A 19,890-nucleotide genomic window follows, 5' to 3' on the forward strand; every position below is an offset into this window, starting at 1 on the left:
TCTTTTCTCTTTTCTTGCGCTATATGTAATAATCAGACTTTTATTCACGGTAGTGTTTTTAAAATAAGAAAAGCCTGATAACGCTGTAAAAGCACCCATTCACAATTCCCTGAGCTCCACCGTTCTGTTAAGTCCTGCTCTAGTCCACGATCAGTTTTATAAACAGTGATGACACACTGAAGTCTTCATGCGCGATATTTTACACGTAGAGGCTGTCCGTGTGAGGAGCGATTACTTGTATACTGCGCCAGCAGGCAATGTAAGGAATAAAACACTTGGGGATGTGCTGTTATAGGAAAATAATCAACAACATGGGGGTGGGTCATACAGTCCTGCCCAAAAGGGGACTTCAAAATGGCTCGCTTTTCTCCCACAGTCTTCATGTCGGTTCGTCCTTTTTGAACAACAAATGCAGTCTTCACAGGCGAAACCTTTGGCTCGAACCACGTGTAGACATTCTGAGCTATTGATTGTTTAAACGATGAATTTAACAGGGCACACCTGGGCAGCAAGAAGCAACAGTCACCGGTCGATATCGGAACATCAGTCGCGCGTTCCGATATTTTTGATCACTTGAAAAAACGGGTGGGTTCAAACAAAAGGTGCCACGTTCTCAGTCGTTTAACACGTCCGGATGTTAGTATGACGAAATGAAACAATAGAGCTGACCTTCCGTTCCAATACTTTCGGAGGGGGCTGTATACCGTACATTGTAATGCCCGTGATTACAATTGATTAATTCATTCACAAACACCACATCAACATTTAATATTGTCTGTGAAACAAGTCCGTTCCTGTTATCACTTACGTTACGGCAGCCGTAAACAGATTTATTTTGATCCTCTTGATTTCAGAACATAATAATAATAATAATAATAATAATAATAATAATAATAATAATAATAATTAGAAGAAGAAGAATCTAAAAACTACTCAGTGCACACTGCACTATTTTGGACGCGTTGCCGTTTTGTAGCTATGAAATAAATCCAGTGTGTTCATGAATGATGTCCCCTAGATGGTAGAGAATATCAATAGTACACTTTGACATTTATAGGGAACAGGGAGTAGGGCACTATTTTAGAAACAGGGCTGGTTATTTTTGGTGGACAGGAAATATTCTTGCTCACATGCTGCTTTTGGGCAGGGTTTACTATGAATAACATTCATCATATGTCATTATTATGAAACCTAACTCTGCTTGTAGTTACGTGTCTTCTCTCCACTAGGGGGCAGGATTTCCTAAGCCATATTTCCAACACCATGCATAAGACAAGTATTTGCTTATCGTTCCTTTCTGAGGCCTGTGTTGAGATGTTAAGATGTAGATAACAGAGCTTTTAATGGGTTGAGAATACACCGCCAGCCTTTACTCTTTACCCTTTATGAACTGTTGGTTTCTCATGAGACATCATCTGATGGAAAACACACAGTGAACTAAAGGGCTGGCCTTTGACCTGAGTCTGGAATAGAATATGAAGAGCATGTTGCCTAACAAGATGCCGAATGCATGAATGTTTTTTTTTGTTTGTTTTTGTTTTTTTGTGTGTGTGTGTGTGGCCTTATCTGACCTTTGAATGCAGTTAATGAAGTATATGCTGTGCTTGTGTAAGTGCATATCAATAGGACTAGCTATATGGGTTTTTTTTGTTTTTTTTTTACACACCAGCTGTTTGTCATTTTTCGATTATACTGTAAGTTGATTACAATCGAAAAATAAAGATAATTCATGCAAATATATATATTTAAAAAGGCTAGTGTGGTGATTTGGTGGCGAGTCTTACTTTTCAAATCGTCATCATTATTAGCGAAGTCACGCTAGGTCTGCCCCAGATTTTGAACAAAGTAGGTCACGTGTCGATCTGGTAGCTAGTAAATGAAATCAAATCAAATCATAATGTGCCATCGAAGCAGATTTATAGGTATAGACAAATGTCAGATCATTGCCTTATGAATTGAATCAAAATGGTATCATATCGAGTGAAATCCGGAGGTATACCGGATTAGTAGTAATCAAATGAAGACTAAAGAATGAAGTCATTCATCTTCAGTAACCGATTTATCCTGGGATTGCGAGGCATAAGACGGGTACTCGTTGTCAATCCACCTGGCGTGTTTTTAGAAGGTGGGAGGAAACCCGAGAACGCGGAGAAAATCCGAACTTACACAAACAGTAACCTGAGCTCAATATCGGCATCGCTAAACTCTGCACCGCCAATCAGGTTCTTGCGATTATCTCTTTGAAGCCCAAAGGAATCAGTTACCTAAAGGGCAACAGGCAGCTACAAAAAGCTATATTTAAACCTTCCTTACATCCCTCACTTTGTCACGCCTACCATTAGTTTTATTACAGTTATAGTATATACTATAGTTACTGAAAAACTCGCAGCAGTTATAAAGTAGTAAAATAATAAGATATAATTGCTACATGATAATCCCTGAGCTTAGGTGGATAAAAAGTGTATCAGGTTTGCCAACAGCATTAAAACCTCAAGTATTTTGGCTTGTACGTCTCGTCTCTCGGAGAGAAGAAGAAGAAGAAGGAAAAAAAAAAGCCATTCGGAAACATGAATCTGTGGGAATATGTCACGAAGCCGATGCAAACACAATCCCGATTGTGGCGTTTAATGCTAACTTTGGCCGTTGTTTATTATAGCTAATTACCAAATGCATTAGCTAATGCTCTTCTGAGCAAACCGCACACTTCGAGTGCTTTAAGAAGCACAGTCCAGGACGTACAGGGGCGAGGAAGTGTTTTTGTGTGGGTTGCAAATGGATCCTGCATGTCTCAATCAGTCGTCTCTCTCTCTCTCTCTCTCTCTCTCTCTCTCTCTCTGATCAGCCAGCGGAAGGAGATGAGAAACACCTTATGAAAATATTGTTCCTCTGTCAGTGAAAACAGCGCAGTGGACTGTTGTTGCTCTCGCCGCTGTCTCATAATCCAAACAAAAGAATCTCTGTCATAACACAACCCCTGGGCTCTGCAGCGCTCCAAGGAAAAACAGGCTGTTGACAAGACGTGAGAGAGAAAGAGTATGAGAGAAAGGGAGATAGAGAGAGGCACAGAAAGAAAAAGAGATGCTGGTGTTTTATTTGGCGCCATATGTCCATTATTGTCCTCCTATGCACTTACGTTTTGTTTTCTCGCAGGCGCTTAAATCTCTTTGGAAAAGATCACAGTTTGTGCGCTGACTGATGAATGAGAAGCTACTTATCAAACACAGTGCTCAAGTCTGCTGGAAGGATTATTCGGCCTAGCCGGATTTGGCTCAGGAGGAAGCGTTTTCAGAACAACAACAAATATCTATAAAAGTGCATGAGATTCTTGATCATAGCTCTAGGGCTCATCAGTAATAGTATTTGGACAGTGAACGCTCCATTGGAAAGCATGTGTAATTGTCGATATGGGAAAGTTTTCTGTAAGGAGTTTATTGAACATTTCTGGAAGGAGTCTCCAGTGTCAGAGCTTTGTAACAGTCAGAGGTAAAGCTGTAACTTTACATTTTCTGACACAAGTCTTCAGGATGGCGGGTTTTCTGGTTTCTCTGCAACATGCTGGGGATGGGGGGGGGGGGGGGGCGGGGCGGGATTTGACTATATGCAAATTTACATATAGTAATTCTGACATTTTTTTCCCCCACAGTCGCGAGCTCATATTGCACAATTTTGACTTCATTTCTCACGATTCTCGCAATTTACACATCCGACTGACATTTAGCGAGGTACAAAGAATGCATGGACAAAGCGTCCATCATAAAATATCCATATACACAGTGAGAACAACACTCATCAGCTAGTCAAGGCAAGGAAAACCAGACGCTAACACACGTTCGGTAGCTGAAGTTGGTCACATTTCAAGTACCGCGTCCAGTGGGTGTCTGAATTGCGAGAAAAAGTATCAATCGTGAGATGTTAACTCGAAAACTGGGAGGAAAAAAGGCAGAATTGTGAATTTCAACTCCAAATTGTGAGAAATAAAGTTCTGGGCTTCCATATAACTTGGTATTAACTTCATCTAAGAGAGAAAGCGAGGCTGGTGCGGGAACCGTAGTGAGAACAGGAACTACCTTTTTTTCACCGAGGCGTCATAACGTTAACTGTAACTATAAACGGATAAAAACTATGTGCTGTTGTTGGAAAATAACTTTCTTCCTCCGTTACCAGGTATTACTGACCATTATTCTGTGGATCACTTGCAGCTCAGACGATGGATCAGCCCTAAATTCAGGAACACTGTTCCATAAAACTTTAATCACGCCGACTCGATGGGTGTTTAACTTGACCTATCCTCAGTTCTTGACTTTTTAATTATACTATTATATATAACTTAAAGTATATAACTTATAATAGCATAAATTTTATATATGATAATCATAATGTAATATATAATATAGTGTATTTATTATTGGCAATGTGATGGAACCCCTGCTGGCTGTTAAAGAAAAAAGGTTATAAAAAAAATAAATAATAATAATAATAATAATAATAATAATAATAATAATAATAATAATAATAATAATGCTATTTATTAACAATAATAATAATAATAATGATAATAATAATAATAATAAAGCTATTTATTATTATTAATAATAATAATAATAATAATAATAATAATAATAATAATAATGTTTTTATTGTTTGGCCAGTCCTAGTGGTAGGCTTCACCTGCGATGACTTGCATATGGTTTATATGTATTCCTTTTGAGAATACAGGCATATCATGCATTCTCTATATTTAAGATAATAAAAGTCTAACCACTGTATTCCTAAGCTAAGATAATCGTCATGAGTAATTGTTATTTAAACGATTCAGCCCTGCTTCTGAATAAATACCGTTTATAATATATACAGACATTTTTACATGTTTACATTTACATGTTAGAAGAAGCATAAAGTCTCTGTTGTAGGCAGAACTCAGGTATGCACACAGACCTGTCTGCTGCATCTCTCTGAAAGATTAAGGTCAAACCTGGAGGCGTTGGGAGACAAGCCAACCCTGAACAACGTGATCACCCATCTCACACTTCCAACAGACTCCACAGAGTCTCCGCCATTAATTAATTACAATTACAAACAATTATACTCAAGTACCTCGGGTACTGTTTAGGGACACATCACGGAATCTGATCTAAGTGTCCATCCTGCCTTACTAGATCCCTGATCATCTCCATCGTACAGATTTACAGACTTCAATCCTAACATGACAGTGTGTGCGAAAAGCCTGTAGCAATTAAGCACAAAATATATAAAAAAAAAAAGGGAACCGATGAGTAGAAAATTAGATGGTCTGATGATCTATTGAGGTTGTAGCCATATCTGTGTGAGCCACCGAGGCCCTGAAGAATATACTTGTTTATTCTGAACATAGCGTCCTAGACATGTGATTATAAGAACGAGTACTGAGTAGAAGAACAGTTGAAAGGTAACTAAATCGTGTTCGATTCAATGATTCATCTTAAAGCATCATAATGTTTGGGATAATGTGAGCTTTTACTTCCTTGCATGTAATATTGTAGGTGTTACTTCAGAGCGTCACGTATTTATGTTGGCATGGGCAATACTAATCCATTTTAGCGGACTAGCGTACACAATTCTGCTTTGCTCACGCTCATGCAAGCTGGCTGTGCCGTTTATCTTTCTGCCGTAGCTTGGTTACTAACTAACTTGACAGTCTGTAATTCCTGAAAAATGAAATGAAATATTTATGGGTGAAAAGTGTTGTCTGTTTGTTTGCTAGCTTGCTAGCTAGCTAGCTAGCTAACAGACTAGCTGTAAAAATGCTTGCTCACAAAATGCTGCCTTTGTATGCTAACTTCGGATAAAATTGAGGAGCACAAAACCCCAGTGTTTGGCACAGTTAAGGTTTTCAACCACGAATAAAGGTTACAATGCTTCTAGGCATTGTAAACAATTTTTTTAAATAAATAAAAATAAAAACACTTGCTAGTTCATATCCAACCAGGAATAAAGGCCTAAAAAAAGACCCATCAGTTGGTTTAAGGGCCTTAAAAATCTTATCAGCTACAGATTTCTTAAGTTCGTCAACATTCAGGCTTTGTATGCTGACAGATTTGTGTGTGTGTGTGTGTGTGTGTGTGTGTGTGTTAGTTAACTGACTAGCTGACTGATCAACTGCTGCTAGCATGACAAAACAAGCTAAAATATACCTTATAGACCTAGTTTTCACGTTCCGTTGCTTGTTTTTCTCGGTTTTCTCCTTTTCTTTACTTCTTTTCTACTACACGTAACATAGGTCGATAAATCCTTCTCAACGTTGTGAAGCCACGTAGTGCTCGATTTCGTTAGCTGGACATTTCCCACTCTCGTAACACATCTTTTATTCGTTTCAGTGTAGTTACTGAATAATTTACTAAATAACGTGCCTAAGCAAATAATAAGCTGGGAGTTAGGTGATGATTAGATGACTGATGATGTCATGTATTAAATATGTTGTATGTCAGATGTGTTATTATACTATTATTATAATACTATCATATTGTAATAGTATAATATAGTGTTGTTATTATTATTATTATTAATAGTATTGGCCTAATTTGTCCTTGCCTGTGATGAGGCCTCCTGCTGGTTGTAAGGCAGGAGTGTATATAGGGCTAGTGGTGATTAGTCATGACTATTAGTGGACTATTACACCTAGTGGCTCAAAGGCTGTGTTCAATAATTGCAGAGGTGTGGGTTTTCTAGCGAGACACTGATTTGTTGGATTACCAGTTGCGTTGCTGCAAGAACAGACATGAAGCCAGAGAGAGAGAGACACACACACACACACACACACACACACACAAGGAAAAAGAGAGAGAGACAGGAACATTTGGAAAGAAGGTTTCGAGAGAGAAAAGACATAGAATGCTTTTGAACTTTTAGTTATGTCATACATTATGTCCCAAGACTGAAAGAACACCCGCAGGGTTCGCAGACCGGAGAGCACATTGTAAAGCCTGGATGTTACAGTTCATTCAAAGCTAGACAATCACCGTCATACCCCACAAAGTCCAGCTTTTAAAACACACAGCACAAGTCGACCTCTGAGCTGTAACTGACCCATAAATGCTTTTACGTAAGCGTCGACCTCCGTCACAAACCAGCGCCGAGGTTGCATCAGCGGGCCAGGTGAGTTTAAGGGAGGAGTGACGTTTTGACATTCCTCCCGGAGAGCGCTACACAGATGTCCACATTCGTAAAAGTGTCTGGTTTGAATCATGAGAATAAGTCATGAGTCACATTATTCAATCATGTCCAAGAGTTAAACAGCAATGCTTTCTAATCCTCTAACACGGTACCATATTTCTCCTGCAAGAAAACACCTGAATCAAGTCAAGTGTGCTTGCCTAGAGCATGGAAAACAAGAACATGAGTCGAGCAGTGGGCCTCGGATCTGGGACTGTAGAATTTGCTCTCGTGAAAACCACTTTGCCAGGAGTCAGACTCTGGTCAGGATTAGTCAATGTTCTGTACTGTCCTGAGATCGGTTTTGTCTTTTCAAACATCAACAAGAAAAGGAAGGAAAACAATGCTCTAAAGAACTTGGTTCTCAAGGGTTGGTTTTTTTTTTTTGTTTCTTTGCCTAGTTAAAGGTTCTTTTCTAAATTTTCTGAAAACAATCCCTTCAGTTTTAAGGTTCTACAGGTGAAATTTAAACCAGAGAACTATTTATGGTACTGTATGTAAGGAATAAAACATGATGGGCCATGCTGTTAATCATGGAGGTGTAATTCTGTACATTACCCCAATGAAGTTGATTATTTTCCCTATAAGAACAAAGCCTGAAGTGTGGTATTCCTCGTCTACCACGGCAATTTACCAGATATCAATAGTTTTCATTTATTAACGAACGGCAAAACTTTTTAACCATTTCTAGCTACAGTTCAGGTTCTGGAATGTCTGCGAAACAAGTTAGTTCCTGTTATCGTTGACATTAGAGCAGCCATAAACAGCTGTTCCATCACCAGCATCTCTTTAATTCTCACTTGAAGTTAATAAGACCAAAAAAAAAAAAAATGTGAAAAGAAACAAACATGATACAAAGTGCTGACACTGGAGACTCCTTCCATAAATGCTATATATAAACCATAAACCATTAAAAAAAAAAAAAAAAAACTTCACCACATTAATTAACTATAGTTTTTCTTTGTTAAATCATTTAAAAGAAAAAAGAAAAAGAGTATGTACACCATCTTCCATACTAGACCGTGTAATCCAGCTGTTACTATAGAAATGATAATGCATTAAAGTGAGCACGTTAATTTAATAATCCTTTACGTTACAGTCAGAACTACTGACAGGGTAGTTGCCGTTCTAGAAAATTAGTCCACACCTTCTGTTTTGAGAGTTTCACGGAAACTTGGTATAAGGAACTTTGTTTTCTAAGTGTAGGTGGGTCCGGAATTCTATGCAGAATGCATTGTATGAGTATCTCCTTAAACACACAGAAATCTGCCCACACATCCAGACGCACGTTTCTCACGGCCGTACCTACTCGCCTTTCCTAATAGATTCACTGCAGTTCCTGAATAATTCCTTGCTATTAATAATGAGTAATAAGTAATGATTCCTTGTGTTTACTGAGTAATGAACTTTAAGAAGAATGATTGAATAATAATAGTAATAATAATAATAATAATAATAATAATAAAAGGGTAAAAGGATAAGGAAAACAACACTTTTTTTTTTTAAATACTCTATTTTACTGAATGTAATCTGGAAATTAAAGCAGTTAATTGTAGGACTTAGTGTGACATTTCTCTGCTGTAAAATCCTGCAGCTCATTTAAAGGGATAAAAATGCTTCTAGAAATATTTTTGTGATGTCCACCTTTAAGTGCATAATAGAAAGTTAAGAGTGTAACGATTTCCTTATTCTTGTATGCTGACATCAACCGTGGTGGAAAAATAAACATTAGAAATGCTGTTTCACTGCAAATCATTCATTCCTTGGCTGATTTTTATCAAACTCAACAGTTGATGTTCTTTATCAATGAACTGGCAGTCGTAGAGTAGGCGGTTGCTGTGAACTGGACTCTTTTTAATCTTCTGATCAGTAGGTCAGAGAGCCTGGACCGCTGAGACACCCCTGCCCACTTCCTTATGAGACCTAACTTAATGGTTTACGTTCGGCAGATGCTTTTACTCAAAGTGACTTACAGCTGAATAGAGCAGCTCTCTCTCTCTCGCTCTCTCGCTCTCAAAACCCCAACAGTGACCGGTTAGCGGTGCTGGGATTTGATGTCTCAACCTTCTGACCGCTGAGCATCACCACAAGTTTAATGCTTACTGGCTTACATTAGATATATTCCTATCAATATGGTTTCTGAGAGCCAACTCGTTCCTGCTAAAGTTACAGATAAATGATATACTGTATTAAATGTGTCATTCATCAAACTGTAATTTAATGAAAGATTAGTTCTTGCTAAATAATTATGTGTTCTTCGTGTTCCGTGAAGGTCACAGAAATCCATCAGGACAATTGAATCACCACAGAATTACAGCCTAAGCGCAAGGTCTCCATTAGAGACCGGCAGATTTCTGTACGAAATCTTCGAAATGGACTCAAAAAAATCCATGTTAAACCATTCAACCCTTCACGTTTATAGTTTCTCCTTAAAACATGTCACGGTTCCAATATTGACACAGCATCACCTGCCTCGATCCTTATCTCCTGATTAGCTAATCTTTCTGATTGTGAGCACCTTTTACTCGTTTCCCCTTAATTAGTTGTATACTCAGCAAAACAAAAAAAGAAGCGTCCCGTTGGACGTCACGGTTATGGATTACACTGGTTTAACCTTGTGTTTGATTCTTGCTATAGACCATCACTACCTTTCTCAGATTCTCCCTTATAAACCTAAGACCGGCTTATCAAGGCATAACGGAAGCACAAGATCCCATCACTAAGCTTATTAAAAACTTCCAGTAACCTACATTGGAAATACTGAGACAGCTAACCAATCACACAACTTCCCTGAGGTTACTACCGGTCCGCTTTAGCCTTCATTAGTGATTAAAGCACTTATCGTGTTCATGTAATGTTCACATCTACGCAGGACAGATGGCGGTGATGATGTGACCACATACTGAATGATGACACAAATCTCATGCGTCCACAGCGTTTGTTTCCTGCCGAGTGATACAGCTTCCCACATGTTCAGTCTTTTGTCCGTATGATTCTGTTTAATTCGCCGTTTCAGTTTGGACTCCCTTTTTCACTTTCTTAAACGCTGTCCCGTATCTCTACGACAGGAATTTGTTTGCACAGACTCACGTCAGTGATTGTATCTCATGGGTGAACTCTCAGAAAGGAAAGTTAACACCCTTGCCATCACCTGCATGTAAGGCACTGTGACACTGTACTCCACCACGCTGTTCAGCCTTTAATTAGGTTACATATATACTCAGTTATTTCTATTTGTCATGTCGAAGTCTTGCCGAGTGTGTTGCGCAGTTCTGAGCAGTGTTTAACCGGGTATTTGTTTTATTTTAACTGTGTACTGCACCTTGTTATGGACTATAGCGTTGATTCTTGGATTGCCCAAAGTAAATACGACGCTGACTCTACACACTTGCTTCCTTCCTCGAAGCGTACACCGCGAATGCGTAATGAAAGATGACCTAGTTTGTATTATTATTCCTAGTAGTTGTCGACCATTATTAGCATTAGTCCTTTAATAAATGTGAGGAAAGATCCTCTGTGTGTGTTTCATAAATCATAAACACACGCAGGCTTGACTCCACAAACAGTCCGACAGTTACACTGTGCCAGAACTGCAATGAATCAGGAACAAGTTTCCAAAAAAAATGTTTCTTTATATATTTTCCTAAATGCCAAAAGCCTTTTTGATGAGATTTCGTTTAAATGAAGCCCACATTTCCTAATCCTAAATGATCCCCAACGCTCCTAAGGGATATTTAGTTCACTTGATATTTATAGTATTTGTTTAAAGGCTTTATAAAAGTTTGAAAGAAAGAAAGAAAGAAAGAAGAAAGAAAGCAAAGAAATACTCAAATGCAAACTGAATCATGAACTACATTCTGTGATATGTGGCTTAGCGGTTAGCACGTTTGGCCTCGCACCTCCACGGTCGGGGGTTCGAATCCCGTCTCCGCCCCGTGTCCGTGGAGTTTGCGTGTTCTCCACGTGTTTCGGGGGTTTCCTACGTGTACTCCGGTTTCCTCCCCCAGTCCAAAGACATGCGTCGTAGGCTGTTTGGTATCTCGAAATTGTCCGTAGTGTATGAGTGTGTGTGTTGTTGTGCCCTGCAATGGGTTGGTACCCCTTTAAGGGATCATTTAGGATGCCCCGAGTTTCCTGGGATAGGCTCTGGACTCCCCGTGGCCCTGTGTAGGATAAGCGGTGCAGAAAATGGATGGATGGATTACACTACATGTGTTCAATTTATCTAGCAACTTTCTAACACCAACAATCGCTTTACATGGTATGTAACCTGCATGCACTGAAAAAAAACTATATTAAGGAATAGAAAAGGGGGGAAAAACCCATCAAAACAAATATTCATTGAAATGAAAGGTTTATTCGTCATTAAAAGTAACACATTTTATACTATTTCACTCTGTGCTCCAAAAAAATGTCGAATATTGCACAATGATGATCAGCCCTGATAGAAACTGTGTACGTGGTATCGTGTAGGTTGTTGTCATTTCCTATGTGAAGGGTGGAGGCTTGTTTGACTGATGTAAACTTTCCGAAGGAGCCAACCAAATAGTTGTGGAAAGGGCTAACATGATCCTTAAGTGCTGATGGAAGTAATTGAGGAACATCTGTATCCTTGTAGAACATCATCCCACTCAGGACAGTGTGTATGTGTGTGTGTGTGTGTGTGTGTGTATGAAGCAGAGGCGGAGGTTATGGGGTCGACAGAATAATGCTGTTGGTGTGTTTATAATGCTATTGTATCCCAGGTCTCCAAAGTATTATTAGAAATGGGAGTTGTGACTGCTGTGTTCCATCATCAACACGGTGGAGAATGTGGAGAATGAACGCTTCACAGCTGTGTGTGTATGTGAGAGAGAGAGAGAGAGATGTATCAAGGGTTTGATCCATCATCGGACCACCTTTGCGTATGTATGAGTGTGTGTCCACGTGCATATCGTGTGCTTGCGTGTGTGTGTGTGTGTTGAAAAGAGCATGGGAAAATAAAAGCTTACAGATCTCATTAGAAGTCCTCCAGGGCAGCAGTAAGTGGGGAGGAAAAAAAAGAAAAAAGGTCTCGGAGCGGTTGTCCACCCGCGCACATGTATCCATACCATAAGCTAACAATAAGACAAGTCTGGGGGCTTTTTAAACTCGAACATTTCCGATATCCTCACCTCCTACACAAGCCCAAATCCACACAAAATCTCAAGCCCAACTGGGGAAAGACGAGTGCGTGAGTGGATTCCCCCCCGCCCCCCGTATTAGACACGGTCATAGAGAGACGGATTCTCAGCTTGCAGCACATGTTCCTTCTAACCTGGCTGGTTTTGTGTTACAGGCCGGCTACTTGCTCCACGTCGCCTAGAGAAAGGAATTCAGTTACAATGCACACTTGTCCACACACACACACACACACGGAGTGTTATTTGTCCATTTGCTCATACGCAGAATACCGCTACTAATGTAATGAATTCTAGTGATGAGCACTAATGATGCTGCATTCATCACGCTCATCCAGAAAAGCCATGATCTGTTTCCACATGCTGATGTATTTCCTTTGAAGACATGTTTGAAGCGCTTGACTGATTTACACAACAGCCAATAGCATTCCAGATATGCCATGCCACAATGCCACCGAATCTAAACCAACTTGACAGTAGCTTAGTGAACTAGCTAAATATGGAGAACCGTTTCGAGATGAGAGGGAGTTTGTCCCACGCATGTCAACGAGATGCCGTGCGCTTTTAGAGATACGGTGTACACGTTTGGGACGAGGTCAACCGTCAGCGTTGTCGATGGCGACAGAGAGTGTAAAATTAATAAGTGTAATATCGGATACCGCGTTCTCGATCAGTCTGAGGTAGCAACACATCCTTTCTTTTTTCAATTCTATTCCTATTTAATGTGTATTCTTTTTTTTATCTGTTTTTATTTTGTGTGTGTGTGTGTGTGTGTGTGTGTGTGTGTAATTGAGATGTTGTAACGAGGGAATTTCCCCAGTGTGGGATCAATAAAGTTTTTATCTTATCTTATCTTATCTTATCTAATCTCAACATTGAACTGGCCCAAGTTGGTGAAAAAAAAAAAACTCCTTTGAAAAAAGTGCCTGTCAAATAACCACCAACTTAAACTCCAACCCTTTTCCAAATGAATAAACTTTCCAAATAAATAACCTTTGGGAACAATCGCACAGACAAAAACACACTGATGAACCATGTTTGCTGATAATAAGCGGCTACTATATAGCAAGACACGCCTCTGGGTCCTAGAAAGAATTTAAATTGGACAAACGCAAGACTAGTAAAGGATGAATTATTGAAAAAATATATTTTTCAATCATTTTAAGTGAAGAGAATATCTCAAAAACGTTCCATTTTCTAGATATAGTATAATATTAGTGTCCATAACACTAAGTGACAAATTTCTGAAGCATCAAATTTCGAATTTAGGTCCATTTTAAGTGGTTAAAGTTGTTGCTTGGCAACTGAGAAACACAGACAGCAAGCATTTAGCGAGCTAATAACTGAGGTAAAGATTCGAACAGTTTCGGTTTAATCAAAATAAACTGTCAGGAAACGAGACAAAACTGTCAGGTATGTCCACATTTTCCTCAGTTGTGTGGGTAAACAACTAGGAAAAGGCTCCGTATAACTAAAATCGAACATCAACTGAACTTTAATGAGTTCCACTATATTGAAAAAAAAAAACAAAAAACAATGCTCCCATGATGCTCTGTTATGGGAAAATAATCCACTTTGAGGTGAGCCACATCACCCTACCTGGATTACTGATTATTTTCTTATAACATAAAGTCATTGTACTGTAATATTTATTTATTTATTGTATGTTTTATCCATTTATAGTTGCATTTAATGTTGCATTATTGCAACTATAAACAGTCTCATGAAGTTAATAAGAGAAAAAAAAAAATGCAGTTTGTCTATTAGAGAGAAACCAGAAAAGCTCTGACACTGGAGACTCCTTCCATAAACGCTCGCATAAACATCTCCAAACGTCACCATATCAATGATTATATGTTTGTATTTGTTATATAACAACACATTTTATTTGCTTACTATAAACATGTGCTTATTATAAGGCTTAAATTGCCGCCATGCATGTAAGTAGGGAGTATAAAAACAATAAAACATTAGAACGCACATTAAATACAAACTAGTGATTTGAATAAGAGCCAGTACTACCGTCAGAGCTGCTGTTACAGACGATGACCAATCAGAATGGAGAATTCGACATTCTGACCAATCAGAATGGAGAATTCAACTAGTTCTTTAATGATATTGTGCCTCTGTTAATGAACTGAACACTGTGAGCGGAAAAGTCAAATGTCAGGTCGCTCCAGTCCCAGTGACCATATTTTCAGAATGCGCACTTACTTTTTGAGGCTCGGACACTGCAAAGACACACACACACACACACACACACACACACACACATATATACTAATTCCTGCTGTCAGCTAAGGTGTGTGGATCCCCGAGGAGACCCTTAGCAGCTTAACAGCTGGATTACTGACACTCAGACATTCTCTTTATGCACTCTCTTCCTGTCATTCTCACACACACATACACACCTGTGGAAAAAAAATAAGACCAGTCTTGTCTTTTATTGCTGTTGCTCTGAGGGAAAGTTGTTGAAATGTGGTATTTATTATGAAGAAAGAAAAAAAAAAACAAAACACCGCTTTCAGGCATTATAAAATCAGGCATTTCTCTGATATGTTCTGTCTGTAAATATCATATCTATGAAATGCATCCAAAGGCTTGTACACGGTGTTATAGTTTGAACCCAAGGCTTCTAAGCTCTCGGTTTGCATGTGCAGGTCGTGTATGGCAGGTGTGCAGCTGCTGCTCTTCTCACAGAACAACTTCTAAGCCATAAGAAGTCATTTCTCCATTAGTATTAACGACCCATTTGAACTGTGGTTTGGGACGTAGCCAGTCGCAGTCGCCATTTAGCGCACAGATAAAGAGTAACCATTGACAGTGAGCGCTCGGCCAGGGCGGACGATGGATCTAATCCTGCTTTCGCTTCTGTGCTTTAATACGGCGTCTCTTTTCTTCGGCGCATCTCTTCTAAACGAGCTCTAACGTTTTGTTGACCTTTAGAGACTATCCTGAGAGAACAAACTGACAATTTGCCAAAAAAAAAAACAAACCCAAACCTTTAACTTCTCTGTGAAATGCACATTTTTAGAATACTTACAACACAGCACTGTTGAATTCTCAAATCCGATTGGTCCAAAGACAGTATCGGTTATTTTCGATAACAGCAGCTCGAACTGTACGTAGCCTTGGCTTTAATTCAAACGCTAGGTTTATATTAACGTGCTCGTTCTAATACGTAATCGTTTCTGAAGTAACAACTCATTCAAAGTGACTTGTATATTATGTATCGCATGAGTAACATTCAGTAAAATTTCTGTCACAGTAAACGCTTCAAACTGCATTATCTGTCTTATTAACTTCAAGAGAGAGAGAGAGAGAGAGAGAGAGAGAGAGGGAAAAACGGCTGGTGAGTGAATGACTGTGTATATCTGCTATAACATAAGTCATAACAGGAACTGTCTTGTCCTGATGGTTAAGTTCAAATCTCTGTTTCTCAGGAACTGTAAACCTGATCACGCTGAAATTTGGTGTACTTCATTGTTGTGTTCATCTGTCACTGTCCATCTAATGATAACGTGGAAATTTATATTGCGTTCTATGTAACTTGGTAAGAACTGGCCATTAGGGGCGCTACTTGCGAAGAGTGATTGGACCCCGCGTATCGCTGCTCACAACTTATTTCAGTTGTCTTCTTTGATGTGTTGTTGGACTTCCCAAGCTGGGGGTTTCTTCAATTAAAATTAAGACTATTCATTAAAACATTCTTGATATAAAATTACATTAGTGTGTTTAAATATTAATATCTGTTTCAGAATATAATACACATATTTACTTAGCTGTTTTATATCAATAGGCAGAGGTTCAAATGCGTTTCTAGAGCCAGTGAACTCCGGCTTGTGGGATGTTAACATAATGATGGTATATTAAACATAACCGCAGTCTACAATTCAGCCTAATTTGCTCTCGTTTTTTTATGAAAAACAGGGGACGTGTTGAAACTCAACAATCAGCCACCAAGCGCTTGTAGTGAAAACACACTGGAGAACAAACTGCATCAACTTTCTTCATTCTTAGTCTCACTATTAGTTGGAATTCAATATTGATGAAACTTGACTTTAAGGACGAGATCATGGCTTGCATCCAGTTGACCAGAAACTGCCGTCAGCTCTAAAACTTCAGGGTAATTAAACGAAAAACTAGCCTTTCACCCCAAACAGAACAGTATCTAAATCACAAGTCATAAATCATAAAGCTAGGCTGTGGGTAAAAGCAGAGAATTGGCTAGGCTGTTTGCGGAGGGAGGAGGTTTGCTGGAACTATGAGCGTCCCCACATGTTGAATATTAGACAAATGGGTTCGAATGCACGAGAGTGACCTATGGGAATATAATGTGTATATGTTTTGTGTCTTATCGTACATCTGATAATAACGATTCTTACTGATTTCTTTTTTTATAAAAATAGCTTGAAGGAGATTGTGAACACTCAAGAAGGCGCTTGGCCGAAGTTTGTATTGACACAACCACTGGCTGATAACATGGTAACTCATTAGTTTGTACTTGGAGCAAAGTACCATAGAAATCGATAGAAAAATCTCATTTAATGGTTATTAATGGGTAATTGTAGGGGCCAAGGGTGAAGTGCCACCCACCGCCACTTGACTCAACAGCAACAGAATGCACTAACATGCACTTGTGATCTGATTAGCTGTCGTTTGTTCAAAATTGAGCAAGACTGAATAGGGGGTTATTCTGTGTAGTGCCCCTCTTGAACTTCTCGCTAAGACTTTTCGATTAGATTGTGGTGCGGGATCTCTCATGTAAAATAGAACCTGATTATTAGCCACGTAACACTTCAAATTCAGGGCTGGTGAGTCATCGTGAAGGAATATGTTTCATGCTGGCGATTCAACTGGAAATTCGAGCACTACTCATTCTAAGCATGCCCAGAACAGAGCTCATCTCCAACACACATCGTGTCGTTGATGGCAGCTGTGTAATTGGTAAATGCTTGGGGAAACCGTTGATGTAGCAAAAGGTCTGCGGGTCCTGTACTCCTGATATGCCTCTGAGCAAGGCAATTATCCTCAATTTGCTTCAGTGGTGCTGAAATACAGTCCCGATTCCTTTTCTCTAGCTTAATTAGGATGCCTGGGATATAAAAACAGAAACAAGTCCCTGCTGGCTACAAGCTGAATAGAAACGCTTATTTAAAAAATCATCTAAAAAAAAAAAAATGGCAGTCACCTAAGTACTTTGTGACACAGCAGCCGGCGTTTTTAATTAAGGAAGGCTTCATTGACATTTCAAAAATGTCTTCATATTCCAACTGTATGTGATTGTGTCATGCCTACATCTGGAAGATCTATAAAAGATCAGCTTCCCTGTGCTTTTAATCAAGAGCATAGGCCATGGTTACCCATGGTTAAAAGGTCTTTTGCATTACCGTAATGTAAATAGATGTATCAGAAAAGCGGTAGGAGGTCATGAGTGTACAGAGTGATGCTGGAGACACCACTGTAGATAACTTATTTATGCATCATGCTGGCACTAATTGGCAGCTCAATACAGAAGCTTTATCCACTTCATCTACTGCCATCCATATTGAGCCTGCTACCTAATAGAAATAAATTTGAAAGATTTCTTGTGCAGTGTTTCCTTTGCTTTGCACATTACAAGGTGGCTTTAATGGATGTTCATAATTGGGGCAATGGAGCAGTAGGGGCAGTGAGAGCTCAGTGGTTAAGCCGTTGGGAAAAGCATTAGGCTACTGATTGGAAGGTTGTGAGTTCATGTCCAAGCATGACCACGCTTCCACTGTTGGACCTTTGAACAAGGTCCTCAAGCCTCAACTGCTCATTTGTGTCCTGTCTCTATTTACAGTTACATTTATTCATCTAGCAGACGCTTTTATCCAAAGAGACTTACAAATGAGGAAATACAAGCGCTTAAGGGCTAACACAAAACAGGTGAACACAGTGTGATAACAAACCAATAATAGGACAAGAAAAGGCCAAGCAAAGCGATATATCAAGCAGAGAAGAATACAAGTAGTGCTACTGTACAAGATCTTTAATTGAGTTCTAAAGTGTAGAATTGAGGTGAGGTGTAAGAGCCAGAGTAAGGTTGGTTTTTTTTAGTAGTTAGTTACGTGTTCACGGAAGAGGTGGGTCTTTAGCTGTTTGGTAATTGGCAAAGCTTTGGTTGGGTTACATCATATTAGGGGTGGGAATTGTACACAAGGATATGAATGATTATAGCCATGGTCAACCACCCAGCTGAATCATGGGGTGGCACAAAGCACACCTGAGTACCGTATTTCAGAGAAGTCTTAGTAAGACGTTTAAAACAGAAATGAGTTGCAGAGAAAAGTCCCTTTTCCTGGATGCTGTCACAAATTTACATTCACAGTGTGTTTCCCAGTGCAACAAGTTTTGTTGTGTTTGTGTTTGTTTTGAGTTCACTCCATGTGCGTTTGTTTCGGCTCAAGACTCGTCCTATCATTGGTTTGTTATCACACTGTGTTCACCTGTTTTGTGTTAGCCCTTAATTGCTTCTGTGTTTCATTCTGATGCCTTGTATGTGACCAAGCAGACTTATGTGCTGTCACCTAAGATAAATGTTAACCCTATGCAACCAGGCAAAACTTTCAGCCACAGCTTATAAACAGAGAATCCAGGAAAGTCAATAAATAGTCAATTAAAAAGCACTGCCAATGCCATACAGACTCTGGTCTCCATTGACAGCGTCACTGACCTGTCCTCGTCACGTGTTCATACCTCTATCTTGTGGTGATATTACCAATTATCTAAAGCATGTACAATAATATCCTTGGCCTCCTTTCCAAACGGCTTATTCTCTATTTGTTTAGGATGTTTGGGATGCCAGAGGATGTCATGTCTTGCTGCGGTGGACCAGGTGGGAGTAATATTAACATTCACATTAACATTTGGGGCATCACCCTGCAATCCTACAAGGCAGACGGAAATAATAATAATAATAAAATAAAGGAAATAACTAGTATTCGACACATGTCGTGACCAGTAGACATGTGGGTTTGGTTTCTCCTCTAGGCCAGAAAAACCTGCTATGGGCCAGAAACGCCTAGTGGATAACTGGTTACAAAAGAGGGAGTGCATATAGGAAACTGTCTAGTATGAGGGAGAAAAAAAAAACAATTATCTACTGGAGTTGGAATTTTTCTAGAGTCCCGGATGTGGCATTTGATTGTTTTTGACTTCTATGTAGAGTTGCCTGAAGCTGCTAGTGGTACTGCTATTGGTATGAGTAGGAGACGATGGGAAGATTTGTAATTACTTGTGGTGTAATAGGGGGTAACCTTGAGCAAGATTTCGTTATTTGAAAGTCAATTCTGGGAATATTTCTTTTCTGCTCATTGATTTAATTAGTCACAGGTTAATAACAAGTAATATTGTAAAACAATGGTGAATGTTCCAAATATCCAGTCGGTCACTGTGACAGTCATGTTTCTTTTTTTAAAAGCTCATAGTGCCAACTCATTGAGACACGTCTGCCATTTTGTTTTCCTAACGCACTGGTGTGAAAGTGTGAAGAGGCTGAATCATGCCCTGTGGCTCA

This window comes from Ictalurus furcatus, chromosome 26 (genome assembly GCF_023375685.1).
Source record: "Ictalurus furcatus strain D&B chromosome 26, Billie_1.0, whole genome shotgun sequence".
Classification (NCBI taxonomy): Eukaryota; Metazoa; Chordata; class Actinopteri; order Siluriformes; family Ictaluridae; genus Ictalurus; species Ictalurus furcatus.